At 37.9% G+C, this 25,104-nt stretch overlaps 1 protein-coding gene and 1 pseudogene across 2 annotated transcripts in view; one reads left to right on the top strand and one right to left on the bottom strand.

Moving 5' to 3' along the window:
• The window catches only part of FRYL (FRY like transcription coactivator), a 214,058-nt gene continuing 188,954 nt past the window's right edge, over positions 1-25,104 (top strand). For both annotated transcript variants that reach the window (XM_034671839.1, XM_034671841.1), the window contains exon 1: positions 1-195. The gene's annotated coding sequence lies outside the window, so the exon portion shown is untranslated. The remainder of the gene's footprint in view (positions 196-25,104) is intronic.
• On the bottom strand, positions 14,488-15,752 carry LOC100466560 (annotated as a pseudogene).

Here is a 25,104-nt window from a genome sequence, read left to right on the forward strand (position 1 = left end):
CTCATTTTTTGTCTTCCAGCCTTTAACATTCCATATTCTGCTTTGTACATGGTGAATCACTACTGCTTTGCACCAGTGTGCCCACTTGCGTGCCTATAAAGTACAAGCTCCAGATTGAAAAAGCTTCTAGATGGATCCTTTCCAAAATTGGTGTCTTTTCTACAAACTCTGTGCCTCAACAACCTGTTCTAAGTGGTAAGGATATGTACTTTTTATTTTTTCCACTTATTTATTGTTTTAAAGATTTTATTTATTTGAGAGAGGGACAGCACGAGGGGGAGGAGGGGCAGAGGGAGAGGGGCAAGCAGACTCCCCACTGAGTGACAAGCCTGATGAGGGACTCCATCCCCAGACCCTGAGATCACGACCTGAGCTGAAACCAAGAGCCAGACACTCAGTGGACTGAACCACCCGGGTGCCCCAAGGATATGTACTTTTTAACAGAATAATAGAAATTTGTGAAAACAATTTTTTTTGGGGGGGTTGCCTTCCCCTTTATTATGCCTTTTCTTCTTACAGATGAGTAATACCTATACTTTTTTTTTTTTTTTAAATCACATCTAAAAATAGCGGTAACATCAGGTTTTTGGGGACGCCTGGGTGGCTCAGTCATTAAGCATCTGCCTTTGGCCCAGGACATAATCCCAGGGTCCTGGGATCGAGCCCCACATCAGGCTCCCTGCTCTGCTGGGAAGGCTGCTTCTTCCTCTCCCTCTCCCCCTGCTTGTGTTCCCTCTCTGGCTGTCTCTCTCTCTCTCTCTCTCTCTCTCTCTCTGTCAAATAAATAAATAAAAATCTTTAAAAAAAAAAATCAGGTTTTCGGAGGCTTCAAAACATTCTTTCCATATGAGATTCTAGGTCCAGTATAATATCTGATATTTATAAAGAATAAATACAAAAATATCTAAACAACTGTGTGTGTGTATCATGTACTCCATATGTACTCCATAATCCCTTATTGGAAGGTTGAGGTAGTTAATCCTGTTATTGTCTTTTCCTGTCTATTTAAGCACGTTGAGTCCATTGGGTCAAGAACATCGTCTTACTTCCTATTGATGTACATTATGTAGTTGCATATTTATGGAGATGAAAAGAGAGGTGTGTGATGCCAACTCTTCCTTTTTTAGCCTGGCACTATGTGTGCCTTTTCATATTCTAACAGTTTTTGGAAGCATAGATGCTAGTTAGCCAACATGTTTTTTGAACATCCCTGAGATTTACTCAATACATTTTTGGCCGGGGTGGGGGTAGGATGGGGCAGAGGCATAAAACTGAGCAGAACCAGTTGCTGATACAGGAGACGTTTAAAGAAAATTATTGAAGGAGGCCCATTTTGAGTGTTAGTCAACAAATATTTACGAAATGCCTGCTATTGATGCATGGAAATATATAATGACATTTAGCATTGTAGAGAAGTCAGTCACCAAATGGAACCATGGTGTTAGATGAGGATTCAGGGTAGGGAGGTTGAGTGAAGAATAGGGTACGTTTTAGCCCTCATTCTAATCATTAATTGCGTAGTGTTCTTGAGTCCAAGTTAATTACCCTTAGTAGACCTCAGTTTTCTCATCTATGAAATGAGTGAATTAAACTAAATGATTTATAAGGTGTTTTGGCGCTTTCATACCTCTGTGAAAATTATTTCATCTATTATGATTGTAATGAACAAATTGGTAGATTATTGTTTTTTTGAGGATACCTTTCTTCTGTAACCCCTTTGATAGAGAGATTTTTAGACTATGTTTTTTGAATTACAGGGTTACAATAAGGCTTCCACTACCAGAACATTTTTTGACTAATCATTTTGTTTTGAAGTTGATGTTTTTATTTCTCTTCACATTTTTTCTCCTGTTGACCCCTAGAATTATTTGACTCCACTATTCCCTTTCTGTCTCTTGTATCATGTTGGTGGCTCTCACCATGCTTCTTTGACCTGCCTAGCCTCCATCATTTTCACCTTACTAATTTTCCAAGATCACTACATCTTAGACCAGAGCTTCCTGTCCTGGGCTCCTTACACATACAGATACCTTTTGAAATAAGCTTGGGAGAAGGGTGTGATTCTTTGGCAGGTAGCTGAAACCAATTAGTTAACCTGCATTCACTAGGACTGGAGCCCCAGAGTTCTCTGTGCTGCTCACACCCCACCCCTTCTTACCTTAGGCCTCACCATCACCTGGAACACTTCTATTTCTGAGGTTTTGGAAAGTTTCCTGTCATGATCATTACCCTCTGTCACATCCCACTTCTCAAATCTGTTCTTAGTCTTTATTATGACTTGCAGTTTCTTGGCTTTTTTTTTTTTTTTTTTTCCTAACCAACTGAGCTATTTCCTAGCCTCATTAGCTTTCCTCTTACCCAAACTCCATTATCATTCTTGCATCTTATATTCTCTTTCCTTTTTAAAATTCTGAGGAACTGCCTTACCAAATCTCAAACCTTAAGTTCACTTGCCATATATATCCTTTTCCCCCTAGTTCTTGGTGCTTGATATAGCTGGAAAAGGACACATGACTAAGTTTGGATCCCCTCAGCAATCATTTACTTGATCTCTGAACTGGTTCTTTTCAAAGTTGGCTTCTTACTATTCTTTTGAAAGATCCACACCTTCTCACAGTCCAGTTGCCTTTTTGGGGGAGATCTGCCATATTTCCCTGACCTATTCTTCTTTTTACCTCAGATTTTTTTCTATCTGAATAAGAAATGTTTTGCTTTATTTTTAATTTTTATTATGGAAAAATTTAAATGTATATAAAAGTAAACAGATTAGTGTAATGAATCTCTTTTAGTCATCACTTAGGTTTAATAATTATCAAATCATGGCCAAATTATTTGTCTGTCTCCCATCGACTTCTCTTCCACTCCTGTATCATTTTAAAGCAAATCCTAGACATCATATAATTTATTTGTATTTCAGTATGTATTCTTAAAGTAGCAGACCTTCTTTTAAAAAATACAACCATAATACTGTCATCACCTTTAAAGACAACAACAACAACAGTAATCCCAATGCAGTCGAATATCCAGTTGGTGGTAATTTTGATTCTTTCATACATTTTTGAAGCACCTGACTTAAGCAGAGAAAGACAATCATCATATGGTTTCACTCATATGTGGAACATAAGCAATAGCATGGAGGACCATAGGGGAAGGGAGGGAAATCCGAAGGAGGAGAAATCAGAGAGGTAGACGAACCATGAGAGACTCTGGACCCTGGGAAACAGACTGGGGGTTTCAGAACGGGAGGTGGGTGGGGAGATGGGGTAGCAGGGTGATGGATATTAAGGAGGGCGCGGTTGGTGATGAGCACTGGTTGTTATACGTAACTAATGGATCACTGAACACTACATCAGAAACTAATGATGTACTATACAGTGGCTAACTGAACATAATAAAAAAATAAAGCATTGACTTGAGTCAGCGTCTAGATAAGCCCTCCCTTCATTGCAGTTTGTTAATTTTTCTCCTAAGTTTCCCCCTCCCCCCTTGTCCTTAAAATTTATTTGTTGAACACATTGGGTCTTTGTCCTGTCGATGTGTTTGTTCCCGATTAGATTCCTGGGAAGTGATTGAACATACTCCTCTGTGCTTCATCTTTCTTGTTAATTGGTAGTTGGATCTAGAGACTTGTTCAGATCCAGGTTCCCTTTCTTCTGGCAAGTCTGTGTGTTTTTGACTGGTGCACACAGCTTTTAATTCTCCCTCTTCTAATGTTGATCGGTTGCCATTTGTGCTCAATGCTTTAGATCAGGGGATGGCAAACTTTCTCTGTAAGGGGCCTGCTAGTGTATATTTTAGGCACTGTGGGCCATCTGGTTTCCTCTGACACAACACTAAACTCTGCCCTTGTAAGGGGAAAGCAGCCATAGCCAAAATGTAAATGAATGGGTGTGGCTGTGTTCTAATAAAACTTTATTTACCAAAACAGGTGATGGACTTCCTGCTGTCAGTTTATTAAGTAATTAGGGGTTGCAAGATATGATGTTTTAATGCTATAGCTTTATTCATTTATCATGTGAAATCTTCCATAAAGAGAAACTGTTCCTCATGTACTATTTGTTACCTGGTTGTACAGTTTGTATAGGAAAGGTTGGAAAAAACTTGATAGTTTCCCCTGGCTTACCAGTTTCATAACAATGAGTTGGTTATATTGGCCTTCTCCAACAGTGATCAGTTAGGGTTGCCCTTTCTCCCCTAGGCTCATTATGGACTCTTAGATTTAAACATAATGGGTTATTTTTATTGATGTTTAAATTATTTAAACTTTGGTCAGTGGGAGCCTTTTAAAGTTGCTTACAGAGTTATTTTGACATGACTTTAGTAGTTTTTGATAGCTTCTTGATTATCTGGTATGACGAGGAGTTCGAGGCACATCATGTACATTTCCTCCCTACACCTGGTATCCCTGGACCCAAAGGACCCCTGATTCCTTTACTGGGGAATAGGATTTCAAGACTATAGGGCTCTAGGAGTTCTCATTTCTAATGGATTGATCATTTTTTCTAGGTATTTTCAGGAGTCAATATTAGGGGACAGATTTTTTTTTAAGATGGAGAACCTCATGAGGTCATACTGATACTTCCAGTTCTGTTTCAGCTCTGTAAGAGTTTTACTCAATCTTTATTTTACATCTGCCTTTTTCTCAGCTAAGAATCCTGATTCTCAGTCCTTATTTTGAGTACCCTGTGTGTTATACTCATGGCAGTCTTAGAATAGCAGTACCAGTGTTAAAGCTTTGTCTCTGCCTTCTTTTGCTCAACCTTGTCTGTGGGATTTACCCAAGCTGTGTGAAATAGTAGTTTTTTCATAGCTGTGTAGTATTCCATTGTGTGAAATGCCACAGTTTCTTTATTCCCCAGTTGATGGATATTTGAGTTGCTTCTAGTTTGGGATACTTACGAATAAAGTTGCTGTGAACATTCTTGTATGTGTCTTTTGGTGAACATAGGTGCTTTTTTTCTCGGATATGTACCCAACAATGGAATTTGTAATTCTTTTTTGATGTAGGGCACATTCCCTTAGGAATCTTTAGTCGAAGTACTGTGTGTGTTAGTTCTCTGTCACCCCAGAACTTAGTGGCTTAACACAGGGAATCTTAGCTCAGTTGCTGTGGGTCATTTTCTGTAGGGTGCCTCCAGCTCAGGGTCTCTCAGAAAGCTGCAGTCTTGGTGTCGGCTGGGACTGCATTCATCCCAGGACTCATTTGGAGGGGGGAGCGAAGGAGCCCTTGGGGGTGCTTTTAAGCACAGTCAGGTGATTATTGGTAGGTTTCAAATCCTTTCTAGCTGTTGGCCAGAAGCTAGTTCCTTGGGCTTCTCCCCTTAACAACATGGCAGCTGGTTGTTAGGTTGGAGCAAGGGAGAAAGAGTATCCAAAATGGAAGCCGTGGCCTTTTCAAAACCTGTTCTTAGAGTGACAACTTGTCACATATGCTGCATTCTTTAAAAAAAATTTGTGTTAAAAAAAATATATGTAATATATAACATGAAATATACCATGTTAACCATTTTCGAGTATATAGCTCATTTGCATTAAGTACATGCACATTTTTGTATAATCACTACCACCATCCATCTCCAGAACTTTTTCTGTCTTTCTCAACCAAAGCTCTAAACCCATTAAATATTGCTAACTCCCCATGTCCCTCTTGCCCCAGCCCTGGCAACCACTGTTCTACTTTCTGTCTCTGAATTTGACTGCTCTGGGTCCTTCATAAGTGGAATCATATGGTATTGGTCCTTTTGTGACTTATTTCACCGTAGCAGAATGTCTTCAAGGTTTCATCCATGTGCACGTGTCAGAATTTAATTCCTTCTTTTAGGCTGAATAACATTCCATTGTATGTATATACCGTGTTTTATTTATCCATGCATTTTTTGACGGACATTTGTTTCCTCCTTTTGGCTATTGTGAATAAATGCTGCTGTGAACATGGGTGTCCTGCTGCATTCTATTCTTAGAAGTAAGTCTCTAAATACAGTCCTTACTAAAGAGGAGGTAATTACCTAAGGGTGTGAATACCAGGAAGTGTGGGGGTCATGGGGCCCCTCTCAAAGGCTGCCTACCATACTGTTTAAGTCAGCCTTAATAATTGTTCTCTGTACAGCTATGCCACAACTGGATATATGTTTAAGTTTATATATTTTAATTTTGATACTTAATAATTGTATATAACAGTTTCATGGTTCCAAAGTCAAATCTGCAAAACAAGATTTATTCAAAAGAGTCTAATTTCCATCTCTGGTTTCTCTACTTTCCCTACTAAGTAATTGTATTCTAAAAACTTGTTCTTCTGTTTTTGTTTTTTTTTTTAATATAAGCAAAATATGTATTCATATTTTTTCTTTCTCATATGGAATACTGTATGCCTTGCTTTTTTCAGTTAATATATCCTGGAGATCCTTTCTTAGTAGTAAATTACTCATTCCTTTTTACAGCTACATTGAGTGAATAGACCATAGTTTCATTTAGCCAGTTCCTAATTGGTGGGCATTTGAATTGGTTTTTTTTTTCTTTTTTATAAAGATTTTTATTTTATTTATGTGACAGAGAGACAGCCAGCGAGAGAGGGAACACAGCAGGGGGAGTGGGAGAGGAAGAAGCAGGACTCCCAGGGGAGGAGCCTGATGTGGGACTCGATCCCTGAACGCCGGGATCACGCCCTGAGCCGAAGGCAGGCGCTTAACGACTGCGCTACCCAGGCGCCCCTTGAATTGTTTCTGATTTCTTGTTCATAGTACTGCTATGAATAGCCTTGTGCATATACATGTCTTTTTATATTTTGCCATTATATGTTTGGGACAGATTCTTAGATGTGGAATTGCAGGGTCAAGGGGTAAATGAGTATGCAGGCTTACTAGATGTTGCCAGATTTATCCTCACGTATCTCATCTCTGTGTTCCCATCAGTAATGTGTGAGAGTGCCTATTTGTCTATAAATAACCTTGGCAACAGAATATGTTGTCAGATTTTTGGTGTGTTTTTTTTTTTTTTTTTGCTGAATGGAATATCCTTGTCATGTTAATTTCCATCTCATTATGAGTGAAATGGAATATCTTCTTTTTCAAAGATATTATTTATTTGACAGAGAGCACAAGCAGGGGCAGCAGCAGAGGGAGAGGGAGAAGCAGGCTCCCTGCTGAGCAGGGAGCCAGATGTCGTTCGTGACCTGAGCTGAAGGCAGATGCTTAACCAACTGAGCCACACAGGTGCCCCTGAACATCTTTTTTTAACCTTTAAAATTTCTTAATCTGTAGACATTTTAGAATCAATTAACAATGAATTTTTAAAGATAATATTATACCAAGTTTACACTGAGGTACACATTGGGGTGAATGTATTTTTATATGGTTAGGACACATGTGTGTTTCTTTTTCTGTTAACTGTCCATTTTTTTTTTAGCCCCATTTTTCTCCAGGTTTGTTGACATGTTATACTTTATAAGCCCTTTACGTATTAGGAATATCAGTCTTTTTGTCTGTTTTCTTCTTCCTGCCAGTTAAAGAAAAGTTCCTCTGATCTGCTTGCTTTCTTTTGCTTCTCCTTTTCCAATCATGTTACCTTTATCCTTCACTGGTGGTGATTCCAGACCTAGTCCACTATTTCTTCAACTTAACATTCCCCTGATCAAATTCTGCTTTATCCACAAACTTGATGTTCCTGTGTTCCCTTTATTAGGTAATGGCATTATAATTTTCCTGGTAGAGCACCTGAAGTGATCTTTTGTGGTTTGTTGATCATTCAGCAAAGTGTTTAAGCCCCTACCAGGGGCCAGCTACTGGTATAGGCACCAGGGAACAAATCGTCCCAGTCCTACCCCTCAGGGAACAGTCTAACGGAGGGGGAGTTAATCAAATTTATACACAAACCCATGTCTAAATTTGTGGTAAGTATTTCAAGAGAGAATTTAAAGGTTGGGACACAACGACTAGATTGGAGAGGTTAGGAGGGTAGCCTCCTTGACAGACATTTAAGCTGAGATTTGAGGGCCAGTTAGGGTTCATCTGGTGAAAAACACCGAGGTGCCCGTCTCTAGATATAGGAAACTGTGTGAAGGATCTTGAGGCAGGGAAGAAGTTGAACTTCTAGGAAATGAAAAGGCCCGCTTGACTGGCATGAAGGGAGAGAAGGGGTGGAAGGCCTTGAGATGCAGTGTGATTTACTTTGTAAAACAATTACTCTGGCTGGGGTGGGGGGAATGTATGGGAGGGGGAACATGCAAGTTGGTTAGGAGGCTGTAGTAGTGTTTTTGAAAAGTGTTGGTCCCCCATTCGCTCCGTTGTGAAATTCTTTGAGAGAACTTCATTGCTTTGTCCCGGCCTCCCACAGTCTTCATTCAGGAAGTTCTCTCTTGACTACTCCAAAAGGTTCTACAAACTGGGGGCGCCTGGGTGGCACAGCGGTTAAGCGTCTGCCTTCGGCTCAGGGCGTGATCCTGGCGTTGTGGGATTGAGCCCCACATCGGGCTCCTCTGCTATGAGCCTGCTTCTTCCTCTCCCACTCCCCCTGCTTGTGTTCCCTCTCTAGCTGGCTGTCTCTATCTCTGTCGAATAAATAAATAAAATCTTAAAAAAAAAAAAAAAGGTTCTACAAACTGGTCCTGCTCTTTCAGTCTTTCTTCCTACCTATTTCAGAAGGTAACTTTCAGAAATCACAGGTCTGTTCATGTCACTTCCTTTCTCAAAAACTCATGGCAGCTCCCTGTGTTGGTTAATTTTGTGTGTCAGTTTGACCTAAAGGATGCCCAGAGAGCTGGTAAACAGGATTTCTGGGTGTGTCTGTGAGGGTGTTCCCAGAAGAGATTAGCATTAAGTCAGTAGACTAAGTAAAGAAGATCCATCCTCACCACTGTGTGTGGGCCTCACCAGTCCTCCAAGGATCCAAATAGAACAAAAAGGCAGAGAAAGGGCAAATTTGTTTGCGTTCCTTGTGCTGGGACTTCCATCTTCTGCTGCCCTCAGACATTTGAGCTTTAGGTTTTTGGGCCTTTAGAGTCTGGGACTTACACACAGAGCAACCCCCTTCCCCTGCCCTGACCTTTGGCCTCAGATGAGAGATATGCCATTGACCCCTCTGGGTCTCAGTCCTCCATGGGTCTCCTACTGAATTATACCACTTGGCTTTCATGGTTTTCTAGTTTGCAGATGGCACATCATGGGACTTCTCCATAATCATGTGAGCTAAATCCCACAGTAAATCTCTTATGTATCTCTCTCTATATGTCCTATTGGTTCTGTTTCTCTGTAGTCTCTGAACCCTGACTAACATACTCCCTTATTGTGGAAAAATGAAAGCCCACCTGAAATTGCAGGCTTTATCATTTTCTTTAAGCTTCCAAGTGTGCTGCTCTGAGACAACCAAACTGATGTTTCTCCCTCTTTTCTTTAGCTCACGTTCATCTTCTGTCATGGCATCTCTGCTTCTGGAACACCATCTTCTCTCTCTCTTTTTTCCCTAAAGGCTCTCCTCAAATCCTACCTATTCCCCAGTCTTCCTTAAATCTCCCCAGTCAGGTTGACTGATAACCCACATACCCTATTTTTCTTTTTTGATATGTCAATTCTAAAATTTGTCACAGTGTCTGTTGTATTAGAAATATTCACATATTTATTTGGAGTGCAAAGAAGTGTGTATTTTTCATTTTTATAACTGCTAATAGATACTTGTTGAATTGTATGACATTAGGGAGCATTCAGTGTGGTAGATCACTTACCAAAATCTCTTGTAAAAGAGACAAGTCTCAAGTACAATTTAAAAAATATCTCGTATTAAACCTTCAGGGATAGGAAAATCTTACTTCCCTTTTGAAATGGTCTTTACCATTTCAGTGAATACCAAGTAATATTTAAAACTGTTACATTAGTTTGACATAAATATGTTTATATGGCAATATTAGAGAGCTCTTACAACTTCCGGCGGGGGAGGAGGGGAAATGGCATATTTAGAGCATTTAGTATTTGATTTCCATGGTGGTGGAGAATGGCCAATAAAGTCATGACTGTGTAGTATATCTAAATCTCTTCTTTTACCTGAGGTATCTCGTGGAGTAATCTTCTACTTGGCTAATTTTTTAACCAGGTGTCTTGCTAGGTTGAACGCACTAGTGTGTGTGTTGACAAAGACTAGTATACTTGATTCTCATATGTGATTTTGTGTATCCGGGCCAGCCAGTGTGTTTCTTTTGTGAAGAGTACTATCATTTACTGCTTGCAAACTTGCAAAAATGATATTATGTGCTCCATCTTTTTTTTTTTTTTTTTTTTTTTTATTTTTTANTACAGGTCTTCTTTCTTCTTTCTCCTTTCCTCTCCCTCTCTCCCTTTCCTCCTATGAAGGAGGTTAAGTCACTTTGTTGATATAGCTTAGTATTTTGTAACTGTACTATATACACCATGCTGCCTTCTCATCTGAGGTAATTTCTCTGTAATTATAATGGAAATGGGGTTTATATAGATTTGTTTTACATGGGAGTTTTCAGATATTAATATAAGTTTTAGTCTGTTTGGATCACCTCTTGAAATAAATGACTATTTTTTGTCTTCTTACATATTGATGCAATAAAATGGTTGGGAGATTATAATAATTTTAATAATTCCATCCTGAATGGGATTTCTGTCATTGGAAATGCAGTGGGGACTAAACCTTTTAAACCTATTTTAAAAGTAAATTTCCTAAAGTCACGGTTCACATTTTTGGTGTTTCAGCAATAGTAACTAAATGAGAAGTGTTTTGGTTATATTATTCTAAGGTAAAAATATCTTCATGGAAATTTTTAGTGAGCTTGCTTAAGATGAAATTAGGACATTAAGTCTTAATTTCTGCAGTATGATTTTTTTTTAATTACTTTGAAACATTAACTGGGGCAGGTGGTTATAGGTTAAGAATCAAATCATCTTTGATAGTGTGATCTTCAATCATATTGCATTTAGTTTGGAGTGGTGAAAGTTTTTATTTTTAAAATGAGAATCTATAAAACAAAAAATGTTTCATGCAGTTCATGATTTGACAGGTTTATGAAAGGCTTAAGTGATAAAATTGTCATAAGTGAAATACTGCGTTCCACATAGGAATTATGTAACTAGTAGCGAGGGTGAAAAACCTGGTGAGGTGGGAGAAGTGACTCAGTTCCTTGCTTTGCACTCTGCACTTCTATTTCCTCTCTCCTTTCCAATCCTACATGAGAATTCCAGCTTCCAGTAGAAACACAACCTTAATACAGAAGTCCAATCTACTAAAAGATAAGCGTTTGTTATTTTGTAACGAGTCCCATTTGTACCATATCGGAACTTTCTACAACACTCTCCTTGTAGGACAGTTGAGGAGGGATGGTCCTAGACCTGGATGAGTCTAGATTCCATAAGGTCATAGATCTGTCATAGGCACTGTCTGTGTCCTTCACTGCCTAGCTTGGTAAACCATCAGGCTCAGCAAAGGTGGTAGAATTATGTCTGTTTTTATTTATTACACTCTACCTGGTGTTAGGTTTCTAGAAAGCTTAAACGTTTTTTCTTTCCTTTTTTGCTTTATTCTAGTAAATCTTCCAGTTAGTATTTACATCTGGCCTTATTATGATTTGGATGTATATCAAGGTTCTTAAGAAGAGGAGCATAAGCTAAATTGGGAAGTTGGTTCAGAGACAACATTCCAAGGGTATTATTCCGATGACCCTGAACCCTTCACTAAACTGAGCCAGGGACCAAGTGTTGTCTCAACATAAAGCAGGAATAAAGGAAAAGGGGCATACTAGGGATTAGGAGAAGGATGATTTAAGTGGAGTGGGGGAAAGTTTCATTTTAACCACAGATGTGGCAGTTGGTACTTGTGTGCTTTGTCAGGTTTTCCCTATAAATGTAGAGACTGCTGACTGAATTTTGAAGCTGATTGAATTATCACCGGTGTTTAAACTGAGCATCCATCTTTGGGCAACATTTTAGGTTAAAAATTATTTTAAGAGCTCTGACTAAAACGGAAGAATGTCATTACTTTCCTTTATAAAGTTGTTCTAGGACTTTTAAATTAATAGTAAGACATTAACAGAAGAAGATTGACTTTAGTCTTAAAATAAGCAACAAATCTGTGATTTTTTTTTTTTTTGGCCATAATATAATTTCTTTCTCCCTCTTTTTTTTAAACTTCAAAAAAAATCGATTTCTAGTTTCATATCACTGTGGTTAGAAAAGATGCCTGATTTCAGTCCTCTTAAATTTATTCAGACTTGTTTTGTGGCTATACGACCTATTCTAGAGGATGTTCCGTGTGTACTTGAGAATGTATATTCTGTTGCTTTTGGATGGGATGTTCTGTGTGTGTGTGTGTGTGTGTGTGTGTGTGTGTGTGTGTGTGTGTATATATATAATGTTGAGTCTATCTGGTCTAGCATGTTATTTAAGGTTGATGTTTTCTTACTTTCTGTCTGGATAATCTATCCATTGATGTAAGTGAGGTATTCAAGTCCCTCGTTGTTATTGTATGGCTATTTCTCTATTCATATCTGTTAATTTTTGCTTTATATATTCAGATACTCCTATATTAGGTTTGTAAATATTTACAAATGTTTTATCCTCCTGTTGGATTGACCCCTTTATCATTATATAATGCCCTTTGTCTCTTCTTCTCATCTTACAATCTTTGTTTTGAAGTCTGTTTTTTCTTTTTCTTTCCCTTCTTTTCTTTTTTAAAGATTTTATTTATTTGACAGAGACAGCGAGAGAGGGAACACAAGCAAGGGGAGTATGAGAGGGAGAAGCAGGCTTCCCGCCGAGTAGGGAGCCAGATGTGGGACTCGATCCTAGGCCCCTGGGATCATGACCTGAGCTGAAGGCAGATGCTTAACGCCTGAGCCACCCAGGTGCCCACGAAATCAGTTTTTTCTGATACAAGTATAGCTACCTCAGCTTCCTTTTAGTTTCCATTTATATGGAATATCTTTTTTTTTTTTTTTTTTTTNTTTTTTTTTTAAGGAGAGTGTGTGTGCTTGCGTGGGGTGGGGAAGGGGCAGAGAGCGAGAGGGAGAGGGAAAGAGAGACTCTTGAGGAGGCTCCATGCCCATCTCTGAACCTGATGTGGGGCCCGATCCCAGGACCCTGAGATCCTGACCTGAACCGAAATCAATAGTCAGATGCTTAACCAACTGATCCACCCTGGTGCCCCTGGAATATCTTTTTCTATCCCTTCACTTTTAATCTATGTATGTTCTTAACATCTAAGGGAATCTCTAGTGGGCAGCATATAGGTTTTGTTTTTTAATCCATTTAGCTACTCTGTCTTTTGATTATAGTATTTAGTCCATTTATATTTAAAGTATAATTATTGGTAGGTATGTACTTATTGTCATTTTGTTAATTGTTTTTTCACTGTTTTTGTAGTTCCTCTCTGTTCCTTTCTTCTCTTTATGGTTTGATGACATTCTTTAGTGGTATGCTTATATTCCTTTTTCTTTATCTTTTGTTTAGTTACTGTAGGTTTTGTTTTGTAGTTAAGGTTAGCCTTAACTGCAACAACTTATATCTACTTATATCTGTAACAGTCTATTTTAAGTTGATAAAATAGTTGCCAACTTAAGTTTGATCGCATTTGCTCAACATTTTACTCCTCCCCCGCATGTTTTTGATGTCACATTTTACATCTTTTTTTTTTTTTCCTCCTTTCTCTTTTAATCCTCTCCCTTCTCCAACTCTCAAAAAGTACCCAGAGATTAAACGCAAGGAAGTTCAAAGAGCCAAGGTAAGCCAGCCCAAGATTAGCAGGCTCCCTCCCACAGGGGCCAAAGTCTGGGCACTGGGGTCTGCACTCAGAGCCTGAGTAAAAACTGGTACAGAATAAGGTGGTTCCAGAGGCTAGCAGTAAATGGGGCACCCCCAACAGGGCCAGGGTGTAAGAAGTGGTGTTTGTTGGCCTTGTCAAAGAGCTCCTTCCCATAGGCATCTGGAAACTGGGTGCTGTGCGTCCCATAGGAGGCTAGGCCTAAGGCCCCAGCTCTGGATGAGGCACCAAAGCAGCAGAAAGCAGCCGTGGTGGTGGGTGGTCATGTGCTGAAAGAACCTACATCTTTCTGTCTTGTGTATCCCTTAACTAATTATTGTACTCATAGTTATTTTTACTACTTTTAAGATTAAAAATAGATGATGAATCCATTATTTTTTATTATATTTATCTTTCCAGTGAGATTTACTGTTTGATATGTGTTCCTTTACTGATTCGTGCTCTTTCTTTTCATCTTAAAGAGGTCATTTTAACGTTTCTTGTATGGCTGACTTAGTGGTGATAAACTCCTTTGCTTCTGCTCATCTGGAAATCTCTCCAATTCTGAATGATAACTTTGCTTGATTGGAAGTTTTCTTCTTTAAGGCATTTCGAATTTATTATGTCACTCCCTTTTGGCCTGCAAACTGTCTGCTGAAAGATGTATATTGATACGCTTATAGGGGTTCCCTTTTACAAAGCAAGTTATTTTTCTCTTGCTGCTCTTAGGGTCTTTTTGGAGTCATCTCATTTGGAACTCTGGGCCTCCTGGATCTGGATGTCTGTTTCTGTCCCCAGGTTAGGGAGGTGAATCAGCCATTCTTTTTTCAAATGAGATTTCTGTCCCTTTTCTTCTGGGCGCCCTGTAATGGGAATGTTAGTCAATTTGATGTTGTCCCATAAGTCCCTTAAGCTATCTTCATCTTTCTTTTTTTTTTTTTTTTTTTTTTTTTTTCCTACTTTCTGCTCTGATTACCAACAGATTTCTACTGCTTTGTCCTTGAGTTCACTTATCCTTTCTTCTGTTTCATCTAGTCTGCTGGTGAACCCCTCTAGTGTGTTTTTCAGTTCAGTTATAGTATTCATCAGCTCTGGGACTTCTGTTTAGTACTTCCATATGTTTTCCATCTCTTTGTTGGAGTTTTGTGTTCATTTATTCTTCTCCCCAGTTTGGTGAGCATCTTTATGACCATTACTTGGAACTCTTTATCAGGTAGATTACTTATCTGTGTTGTCATTAAGATTTTTTTCTCTGAGGTTTTTATAAGAGCTAGATTTTGGCTCTGTTCCATCTGGTGAAAGTCCTTCAAGATCCCCATCATATCTGCAAAGCTGCTGGCCTTGGACAGAGAGACAGTCATCTTCAGATGAGCCACAGGGAGTGTTCTGGTTTGCAACATTCAGGGCTGGCAGAACAAAGCAGGGGGACTGATGGAAGCTCAGGGACCTCTACCTTGGTCTCCTTGGTGATGTCACTAATGACAAGGGAAGTTGTACAGTGGAATGAGGATCCTAAAACAAGGAAGGGAGAAGAGACATTTAAACTTCCTGGAGATAAGAAATCTGTTGTTAATGAGCCCAAAGCTGTATCAGCTGCCACTGTCTTCACAATCTGGCTGTGCAGGTGGCTCAGCTCATCTTGCAGTTCTGTGGTGTGGCTTAGGGCACTGGCAGGGCTAGCTTCTTCAAGGTCAGGAGCCTCTCCCCAGACCCATGCAGGTTGGGCACCGAGGCGTTGCGCTGCATGACAGTCTGAGGGCTCGGCTTCCAGGTATGCCTCAGGGGCTGTGTGTCACTCCTGACCTGGGCATATGTCTCTTCTTCATCTGTAGCTATCCAGGCGATGTCAGCCAGAGTAGGGACACAGGTCAAACATGTTGAACAGGCTCTCGAGGGGTGCCCAGGGACATGGCTTCAGAGACAGGTTGGTCCCAGTTCTTCTCACCTAAACTGTGAGTAGCGCCATGTGGCTTGTCTTGCCAGATTGGGATAGTCACATTGGCTTCCATTGCTGATATTTCAAATGGTTCTTGCACTTGAAGGACAAGGCAGCCACAGGGCAGCTCTGGGGGCACGGGTTGGCTGGAAGTATGACTCCTTTGTATCAGGCCATCTTAAGGAGCACAAGACTGCTCTTCCTAATGGCCCCTCCCAAAACAGCAGGCTTTCACCCCATTTTTTTTTTTTTACTTTCGATAAGGCAAATTTATTCTTTCTTTATGAAATAATTAACACACAGTTTACCTAACTATGCTTACATCTTTTTCAGAGAGATCTCTAGCTTTCGTTCTGAGGTTCAGAATCAATATAAAAACGCTGAAATCATAATTACATTTTGGGTTGAGAACTTTATTGCATAGAACTCCATGTAACAGCTTATTCTTTTAAAAGATAAAAGAATCCAGATGAGCAGTATTCGTAGTTCATTTAGTAGCTTTGTCAGTTTCCACAGCTGCGAAGTTGAACATTTACAGAAATTATGGGTTTGTTTTGGGTTAAAATGAAGTGATGTGTGTAAAGCACCTAACCTAGTTCCTTATGCATAGTAGGCCCTCAGTAATTAGTGGTTGTTACTGTTTTTCTTACTGGCTACTTAATTAATTTGGATTTCTAGGGCACCATTTCTTTGGGTACAGTGCACCAATTCTGAATTCTACCCTCCTATATTTGTAATTTGTTTAGACTGACTTAACCGCTGTGAAGAATAAAGCCTATTGGTGGAATAGGGTGGGGTTTTTGGAGTTTTGTGTGCAATCCTTTTAGAGTTACTGGATGTACTGGAATGTGGAGGCTTAAGCTTTGTGGCATGTTCTATATGGTCATCCATGGTGACCAAACTCATTTGGAATGTTGTTTTGTTACTAACTTTGAAATGTGTTATTTTCCATACAGAGGATTTTGATCTGAATAAATTGCTTATTATCTTTTATAAATTTCTAGAGTAAGAGGAGCTGTCAATCAGTGTAAACCTTACCATACACAATCCTTCCTTTCATAAACATGGAGAGGAGGCGTCCCCGAGATAACCATTTCTGGGATGAAACCAGGCACCATTGTGTAACTAGGATGGTATGGGATAGCACCCAACGTCGGAGCTTGTCACACAGGGAAGTTGTGGCTCACCAGACCTACAGTCGTGTTTTTTTGAGCCTTAATAGGTTACTTAAATGGTTAGGTTTTTGTTTTTGTTTTTGCTGTTTTAATCAACAGTAGCCAGTTCTTCAGAGAGGGGCACAAAGCTGTTCATAGAGTTGTAGATTGTCGATACAGTGAGTCTTCTGGCCCCAGAGACGTGAGCCCCACTTACTTGGAGAGGTCTTTCCTGTCCCCCTTTCCACCTAAATTAATGATTGTCTCCCTTGTTTGTACCTGGTTGTAGCTTGAACGTATTTAGGTAACTTTTGTCAAAGCACCTGAAACTGATCATGTTTTTCTTCTGGCTGGCCTCTGAGCTCCTGGGTGGTGGTGGTTGTGTCTGTGTGGGTACCACTTAGAGCAGATCCTGGGAACTCAGGGTTGACCATTAGTCATTGTTAAATGCATGTCTCCCTGTGGCTTGTGGAGACTCCTCATTAACTGGTGCAACAATATTGTTGGATATTATCTCTAACAATTCTTTAATGAAAGACCTCTAGAGAAGCTAATCCCATCCTGTATCCTGTACCACCCCCATAATACCCACTCTTCTTTCTTTCTCTTCTGCCAGTGCAAATTTTCTATTTCCTTTATTTCTTTCAAGGGACATTTCAAGTCCTTCTCCACGAAGCTTTTTCAAGGTATGTTTAATTTTGGTTAGTAGTGATTAAAATTTAGAAATCTGGGAAAAGGTGAGAAATGTTAATCAGAACTGGAAATTTGGAATTGCTCTTTAAAATACATTATTCTTTTAGGGGCACCTGGGTGGTGCAGGCGGTTAAGTGTCCAACTCTTGGTTTTGGCTCAAGTCATGATCTCAGGGTCGTGAGGTCAGCCTCCTCACTTAGCGCAGTCTGCTTGAGATTCTCTCTCCTTCTGCCCCTCCCATTCATTCTCTCTCTCTCTCTCTCTCAAATAAATAATCTTTAAAAAAAGTTTTCATTACTAAAAGAATAACGTATTTGTAAACATTTTCCTCACTTAAAAATCAGAAGTTATGTTAATTTTGGCAAAATTTTCGATTTTTTCCCCCAAGTAATTCAAAACCTCAAATTAATAGGAATTTTAGGCAAATGTTATGGAAAGAAGGTGAAAGTTGTGTTATAATTTTCAGGTTGTCATGAGAAAGGGGTCTTTTGTTGCATCACATGGCGTTTTATAATATCCTATAAAAGGTATAAGGATTGGCTTTATTGTCCTTATTTATAAAAGTTTTTTTTTTTTTTAAAGATTATTTATTTTAGAGAGAGAGCGGGAAAGCGGGAGAGCAAGAGAGCAGGGGGAGGGGCAAAGGGAGAGGGAGAGAGAATCCCGAGCATACTTCACACTGAGCATGGAGCCATTTGGAGCTTGATCCCTGGACCCCGAGGTCATGACCTGAGCCAAAATCAAGAGTTGGCCACTTAACCAACTGAGCCACCCAAGCGCCTCTATAAGAAGTTCTATTGGGATTTAAAATTGAAATCCTTTATGTAGGCTCCTCCCCCGACTTCAATTAAACTGTAATAATTTATTGAAAGTTAATATATTTAGGCAGAAACTTTGATGTCATTGAATTTTTTTTTTTTTTTTTTTTTTTTTTGGGGAAAACTACTCCTTCTAAGACAAAAGCAGAGGAGACCATTTGAACCAAGAACTGGTGAACTTTGGAGTACTATAAATCATGGTTGAACTATGAAAGTTTTATATTGCCCAGTTGTCTGCTATTATTTTTTTTTTGTACAGGACCTATGTTTTGCTAATTTCTTTACTAATTAATATCATTAAGCAGGTAGAGGGGGAAAAAAAGTATGATTGAAACTAAAAGTGTTTAATTTGATTCTGAGTTTTAGAATAATTTTAAAGTGAATTGTTTTATACCTTTATGGACAATGTAGCAAGAATAGTATTTGCTTTGTCACATAGATGTTATATATACAGGTACATACAAAGACATCCACAGTATATATTTTAACATTTTTATGCTTATGAGTTTTCAAATAATATACAATAGCATTGATTTTTTTTTTTTTTTTTTTTTTTTTTTTACATTTCATAGTGTATAGATAACATACATTTAATGACAGACCTTTACATTTATGCTTGGTTTCCATATTCGTTGAATTTAATTTTTATTTAGTGCTTTTATTATTTTTATGAAAGCCAGTTCGCTAGGCACTGTGGGAGATGCAACGATGAATTTCTTACCCTTTAGGGACTCATATTCTCAGAGCCAGTTCTTAGAATGACAGAATTTTAGAATAGGAAGAAATGTAAGAGATGATCTTCTTGTGGATGTGTGTGTGTGCGTGCACATGCATGCGTGTGTGCAAGCAGCGGTCTTCTGATTCCAACCCACTTCAGTGTCTTCTGTCCCCCAGCACCTCATCCTCCCAGACATGTAGTAATATCATTTTCTGTGCAGGGGAGAGAGTTCAAGCAGGCAGATGATTGGCTGGCCTGAGATGTGTAGCTTGTCGAGTACTTTCTTCCACCTCCCTTGTTAGTAAGCAGGAGGAGATGCAGGCCATTTTTTAATTCTAGGGATTTAAAACTATGAACTCAAGAAATTATTTTAGTGGGTAGTGACTAGAATATAACACTTTTTAAAAATAGTTTGGAGACTTATCAAAGTGTATTGCAGATTATTATTTCAAGCGTATCATGTGGGTGTGCGTATATATACATACACACACATATATATATACTGGGTTGTTATATAAAATATAAGTACATTTATATACAATGTTTTTGTTTTTTTTTTTAAACTGCAGTGATGAGTTTGGAAACTTCTCTCTAATCTGTCCATTTCACCCTTGTTTTAAACCTGGGGAGTAGCCATTGATAACACTTATTCCTAGATATGTGACTTGTTCTTTTTGCAATGCTCTCTTGCTGTCATGACCTGACATCAAGGTAAACTGTTTTCTATACAGGTAGAAATACACACAGGTGATATTTTACCACAGTTCATCTGAATAAAAGACATGCAGTGAGATAGTTTTTTTTTTTTTTTTCTTCTTTTCCATGACACTGCCTCTGGGCACAAAAAACACTTGGGTGGATTTAACTGTTAATCTGTAAGTGTTGTTTACAATGTGCCTAACTTGGTACCAAGATGTGATTTAAACACCAAGAGAATTTGGATTATTTAATACTAGTACATAATAAAACTACATATCAAATATTCATGTGGGCACATACAGAGGCATAATTGTATTCTTGTAATGCACAATATAAATACTAATATTGTTTTGGAGAATCAGCATGGTATGCTGAAGCCATGGTTTGGAAAAAGGCATTGTAGTATGTTTTTATCTGTGGGAATTACTGGCAAGTATAATTGAGAGATTCTAAATACTGTAGTTGTTTACTTCGCTTTTGAATTTGGCTTAAATATGTTTGCTCTTGCTTTTTTTTATGATCATTGAATTATTCTGTAAGACCTATGGTACAAGCTAAACCTATAATTGTTTTATAGATTTTAATAATTATATCTTTTAAGGATTTAAAAACAATTTTTCCCACCAAAGATAATTAAAAAAACAAAAACAAAAACTAAACAGAGAATAGTGGAATGAATGTTCATGTGCCCATCCTCAGTTTCAACATTTATCAACTTGTTACTTCTACCAGCTCCCTTTCTCCAGTTCCCAGGTAGTTTGCAATCCCTTGGTCATGAAACATCATCCATAAATATTTCAGGATGTGTTTCTGAAAGACCAGGACTTCATTTCTAGACCTATAAAGTAGAATCTTCACCTTCTGGGGAAGATACTGAAGTTCTGAATACTCAAATTGTGTTGGGAATGTTAGAGTGATATAAAGGGAAAATGAGATCCTTTAAATAGGCTAAATGAAAAAAGTGAAATGCCTGATAAGCAGTTGTACCAAAAAACAATAGAAAAGTTAGAGAAAGCAAATTAGTATCTTTTAAGTGCCCCTGGAGAAAAAGGAGAAATCAGCATTTTTGACCGCCTGGTGTCTGTCTGCATTCCCTACAGGTAGAGGAATGAAGCCAAGTGTATTTCATACCACTTGAGATAGAAATTCTGTTTCTAGATTCTTTCTTGAGGGAATTTAAAAGATGTATACAAAGACTACCAATTAAGATATTTACTGCCATATTATTTATAGTAATGAAGAGTTGAACCTCACTCAATAATAGTGAAATGATTAAATATACATAATATATTTATAAAATATTATAATATTTTGTAATTGTTAGAAATGATACAATGTGACACCAATTTTATAAAACATCTAGTACATATTGAAAGACCTGAAAGAAATTAACCCAGATATTAACATGAATTAGTAGCAGCTCTCTCTAGGTGTTAGAATTATGACTGATTTTTATTTCTTCGTTACTGTTTTTGGAAGTGTTGCACATCAATCTGTCAGAATATGTGACGTAAATTAATAAATAATAAACATTTGTTGAGTACTTACTATGTGTCAATCACTAAACATTTTCATCTTTTATACTTAATTCTCATAATAGCTGTAAGAGGTTTTATTATCCTTATAGGGATATCCCTCTGGAGACACAGAGATTGAGTGCCTAGACAATTTGATTCTATCCTTCTATGTTTATTGTTTGCTTTTTTTAAAATATAAGTTTATTTTTTTGTAGTAATCTCTCCCCCACGATGGGGCTTGAACTCAATGACCCTGAGATTAAGAGTCTTACACTCTTCTGACTGAGCCGGCCAGGTGCCTGTATTCTTTGCTTCTAAATGTAGTGTTAACTCCCCAACAATTGGAAAGATACTATAAACATGGTTCTGTTTTTTTTTTTTTTTCTTATTTTAAGCTATATGGTGACTATTGTGACATATTAGTAAAACATGTTCTTTAACTGATGGATCATACTTTGTTTTCTGAATATACCATGGTTGTTTTCAACTAGTGCTTTGTGTCTGTTCTGTGCCGCCCCTGCAGCATTCTGCTCATAGAAATAATGGTACAGTGAACATCTTTGCAAATAAATCTGTATGTGTACTTCTGATTATCTCCCTAGAAGAAAGGTCTTAGAAGTAGAATTATTGTATCAAGGAATATAAGACATTTTAAAAGACTTTGATACAAATTGTGAGATTGTAGATGACAAACGATCATTCCTCCTTAAACTTGTTTGGGGGCTATAAATTTGGGAGAAATAGATCATCTACACATCAAGGGGAATTTGTACTTTCATAGTTGCTCTTATGAAAGCCAGGCTTCCTAAGCCTGCTGGAGACTGTAAACAGAGAAAAAGAGAAGTGACAAACTTGGGAGTTTATATGGTGGCCTTTTACTTTTATGACCTTGCAGTCATTTATTCATTTCTCTGAAAAACTTAAAACTTGGATTAGCTCAGTCACTTTTTAATTAAATTGTTTTATAAAAATGTACAAAATATTCATATATTTGCATGCAATTTCTTTGATATTTTACCTGATAGGACCTCAGGGTCATACTTAGTTGAGACTTCCATTGTATAATTTCAAAAATTATAGATATAAAAGGTACAACACTTTGATTAGAGACTTGATTAATGACCCTAGAAAGTATTTTAGATGTTGCATTTTTAAATAAAGACATTTCCCGTTTTTTGGTTTTTTTTTTCCTTTTCCTCTTTTTCCCTAAGGAGTCACTCTTTTTGTGACAAGCAAAAACAGAAAAAAGTTTTGGTTCATTAGTTGGTAGTTTGTGTTAAATGGTTAAGGTTTTATTGTGGTTTTCTCCTGAGCATACCTTCTTCAAGAGAGTCTATAGGCGACCTTGCTACAAAGACTAACAGAAGACTTGGGCAGTGGGAGGGGCATTTTAACTTAAGGGGATCTAGAGAATAATTAATGAATTCAGAAAATTTCCCTGTGAAGCTACCAAAGGCGTTAGGAGCGAGTTTTCTAGAAAGACCGATATTGATAAAGAGTAAACTGACAGCCTAGAAATTTGTGAGAGGCACAATTGGAATAAGTAGAAAACATTACATTGAAATTTAAAGGTATTTTAATGGAGGAAAATTATTTTTTACTATGAATAGTAAAATTATGAAACTACTATAAATAGCAGAGATAGAAAATAAACACGAGGAGGATTTTTATCAGGGTTTTTTTTTTTTTTTTTAAAGATTTTATTTATTTATTCGACAGAGATAGAGACAGCCAGCGAGAGAGGGAACACAAGCAGGGGGAGTGGGAGAGAAAGAAGCAGGCTCCTAGTGGAGGAGCCTGATGTGGGGCTCGATCCCATAACGCCGGGATCACGCCCTGAGCCGAAGGCAGATGCTTAACCGCTGTGCCACCCAGGCGCCCCTTATCAGGGGTTTTTAACCCATGATTAGTGACTGGATTAGAAAGGTTCATACATTGCAAAACTAAGTATGTATGTGCATTTTGGAAGGAGAGGCCTTCAGCAGTTTTTTCAGATTCTCTGTGGAATGACATCAAAAAACTCAAGCTCCTATTAGAGTATAAGCCTCATGAGGTCAGGGATTTTTGTGTTTTATTCACTTCTCTGTCCCTGGTTCCTGGCATGTAGGTCTGCTTAATAAGTATTTGTTGAATGTATGATTTCTGTACATTTGTGTATGGCATAGTTATAGTAATAGATTGTAGAAGTTAGAGATTGGAATACATTCCAGATTTAGTGAGGTTGATGTCTTACTGGTCTGCTTCTACATTTATTTAAAATTTTTCTCTTGGGAACGCCTGGGTGGCTCAGTCAGTTAAGCATCCGCCTTGGGCTCAGGTCATGATCTCAGGGTCCCCAGATCGAGCCCCGTGTCAGGCTCTCCCTGCTCCGCAGGGAGCCTGCTTCTCCCTCTCCCTCTGCCTGATGCTTCCCTTGCTTATGCTCTCTCTCTCTCTCCCCCCCCCTCTCCATCAAATAAATAAGTAAAAAATAAATTAAAATTTTTCTCTTGGTGTTCAAATCTAGATGCGTAGGTAGAACACTTGTATGATCCTTTTGTGATTGAATTCCTTTTTTTTCCCCCTATGCCAACATGGGAATGTAATAGGAAAATTATTCTAAACCATACATATTCATCAGCATATTAGAAAATGTTGTGTTCTGGTGCTGTTTTCATTTGATTCAAGGAATGAAGCCTTTGTACAAAACTTCCCCTTAAGTTTTTGAATGGAAAATTTTGCCAGTTGTTTTCATTAGATCAAGTAGTATAACAACAACTGCTATTCTGGCTAAAAATGTAAAATCAACAAAATGTTGACAAATTTACCTGCAGAGAATATTGCTTTATCAGCAAGAAACTTAGTTTTTTAATTTTTTTTGCAGTAAAGCCCTATTTAGCTCAGTACCATTATACAGCATTTTTAGTAGGTAATATAGCATAATTTGTGATTACATTAGTTAGTGTAGTAAGTTTCTGTACTCTTTAAAATTGAAATTTGGGAGAAGGTTAAAAAGAATGACAGAAGGGTAAAATGCAAACCCGCTTTAAAAATTGTAAAAATGATAGCATTTCTAAAATAAGAGAAAAAGTGAATTTCTAAAAATTGAACTATGATGGAAGCTGTAGATTTTATGAATCATCAGTTTTCTTTGTTAATTAAAGGGATGATTGTAAGTTTTTTATATTAATGATTTTTACTGGTCAGACATAAAAGATACATATGTGAATAATTGTTTGCTGCCTGCACGTGATTATATGTGAGTTGATTTTTCATACTTTATAAAATTTTTGGCAGATTAAAAAAATTACCGGATTTTTTTATTTTCCATAATTATTTTGCTACTGTGAATAGGAGCCGTGATTATTCTAAATTTATTTGAAAACGATCACGTCCTTATTCTAAAAGGCTGTCAGAACATTTGAATCATTTTGGTCTTTTGCATCATTTTAAGAGGCCTTGTGAGATTCCCAGAATAATTTTAATAGAAGGGCAAGAATTTGCCCTCATAGATTACATATCTTGCAATCTGGTTTCTTTCTTTAGTTGAAATATGATGAATTTCTAGTCACTACATATTTTAGTATTCAAGCACAGTTGACCCTTGAACATCACAGTTTTGCAAGTGTGTGGGTCTACTTAGACATGGATTTTTGTGAATAAATGTAGTACAGTACTCTAAGTGTATTTTTTCTTATGATTTTCTTAACATTTTTCTCCTTATTGTAAGAATACAGTATATAATACATATAACCTATAAAACATGTGTTAATCAACTGTTATCGGTAAGGCTTCCAGTCAACAGTTGGCTCCTAGTAGTTCAATTTTTGGGGAGTCAAATTATAAGCAG

The sequence above is a fragment of the Ailuropoda melanoleuca genome, chromosome 11, assembly GCF_002007445.2.
Source record: "Ailuropoda melanoleuca isolate Jingjing chromosome 11, ASM200744v2, whole genome shotgun sequence".
Taxonomy (NCBI): domain Eukaryota; kingdom Metazoa; phylum Chordata; class Mammalia; order Carnivora; family Ursidae; genus Ailuropoda; species Ailuropoda melanoleuca.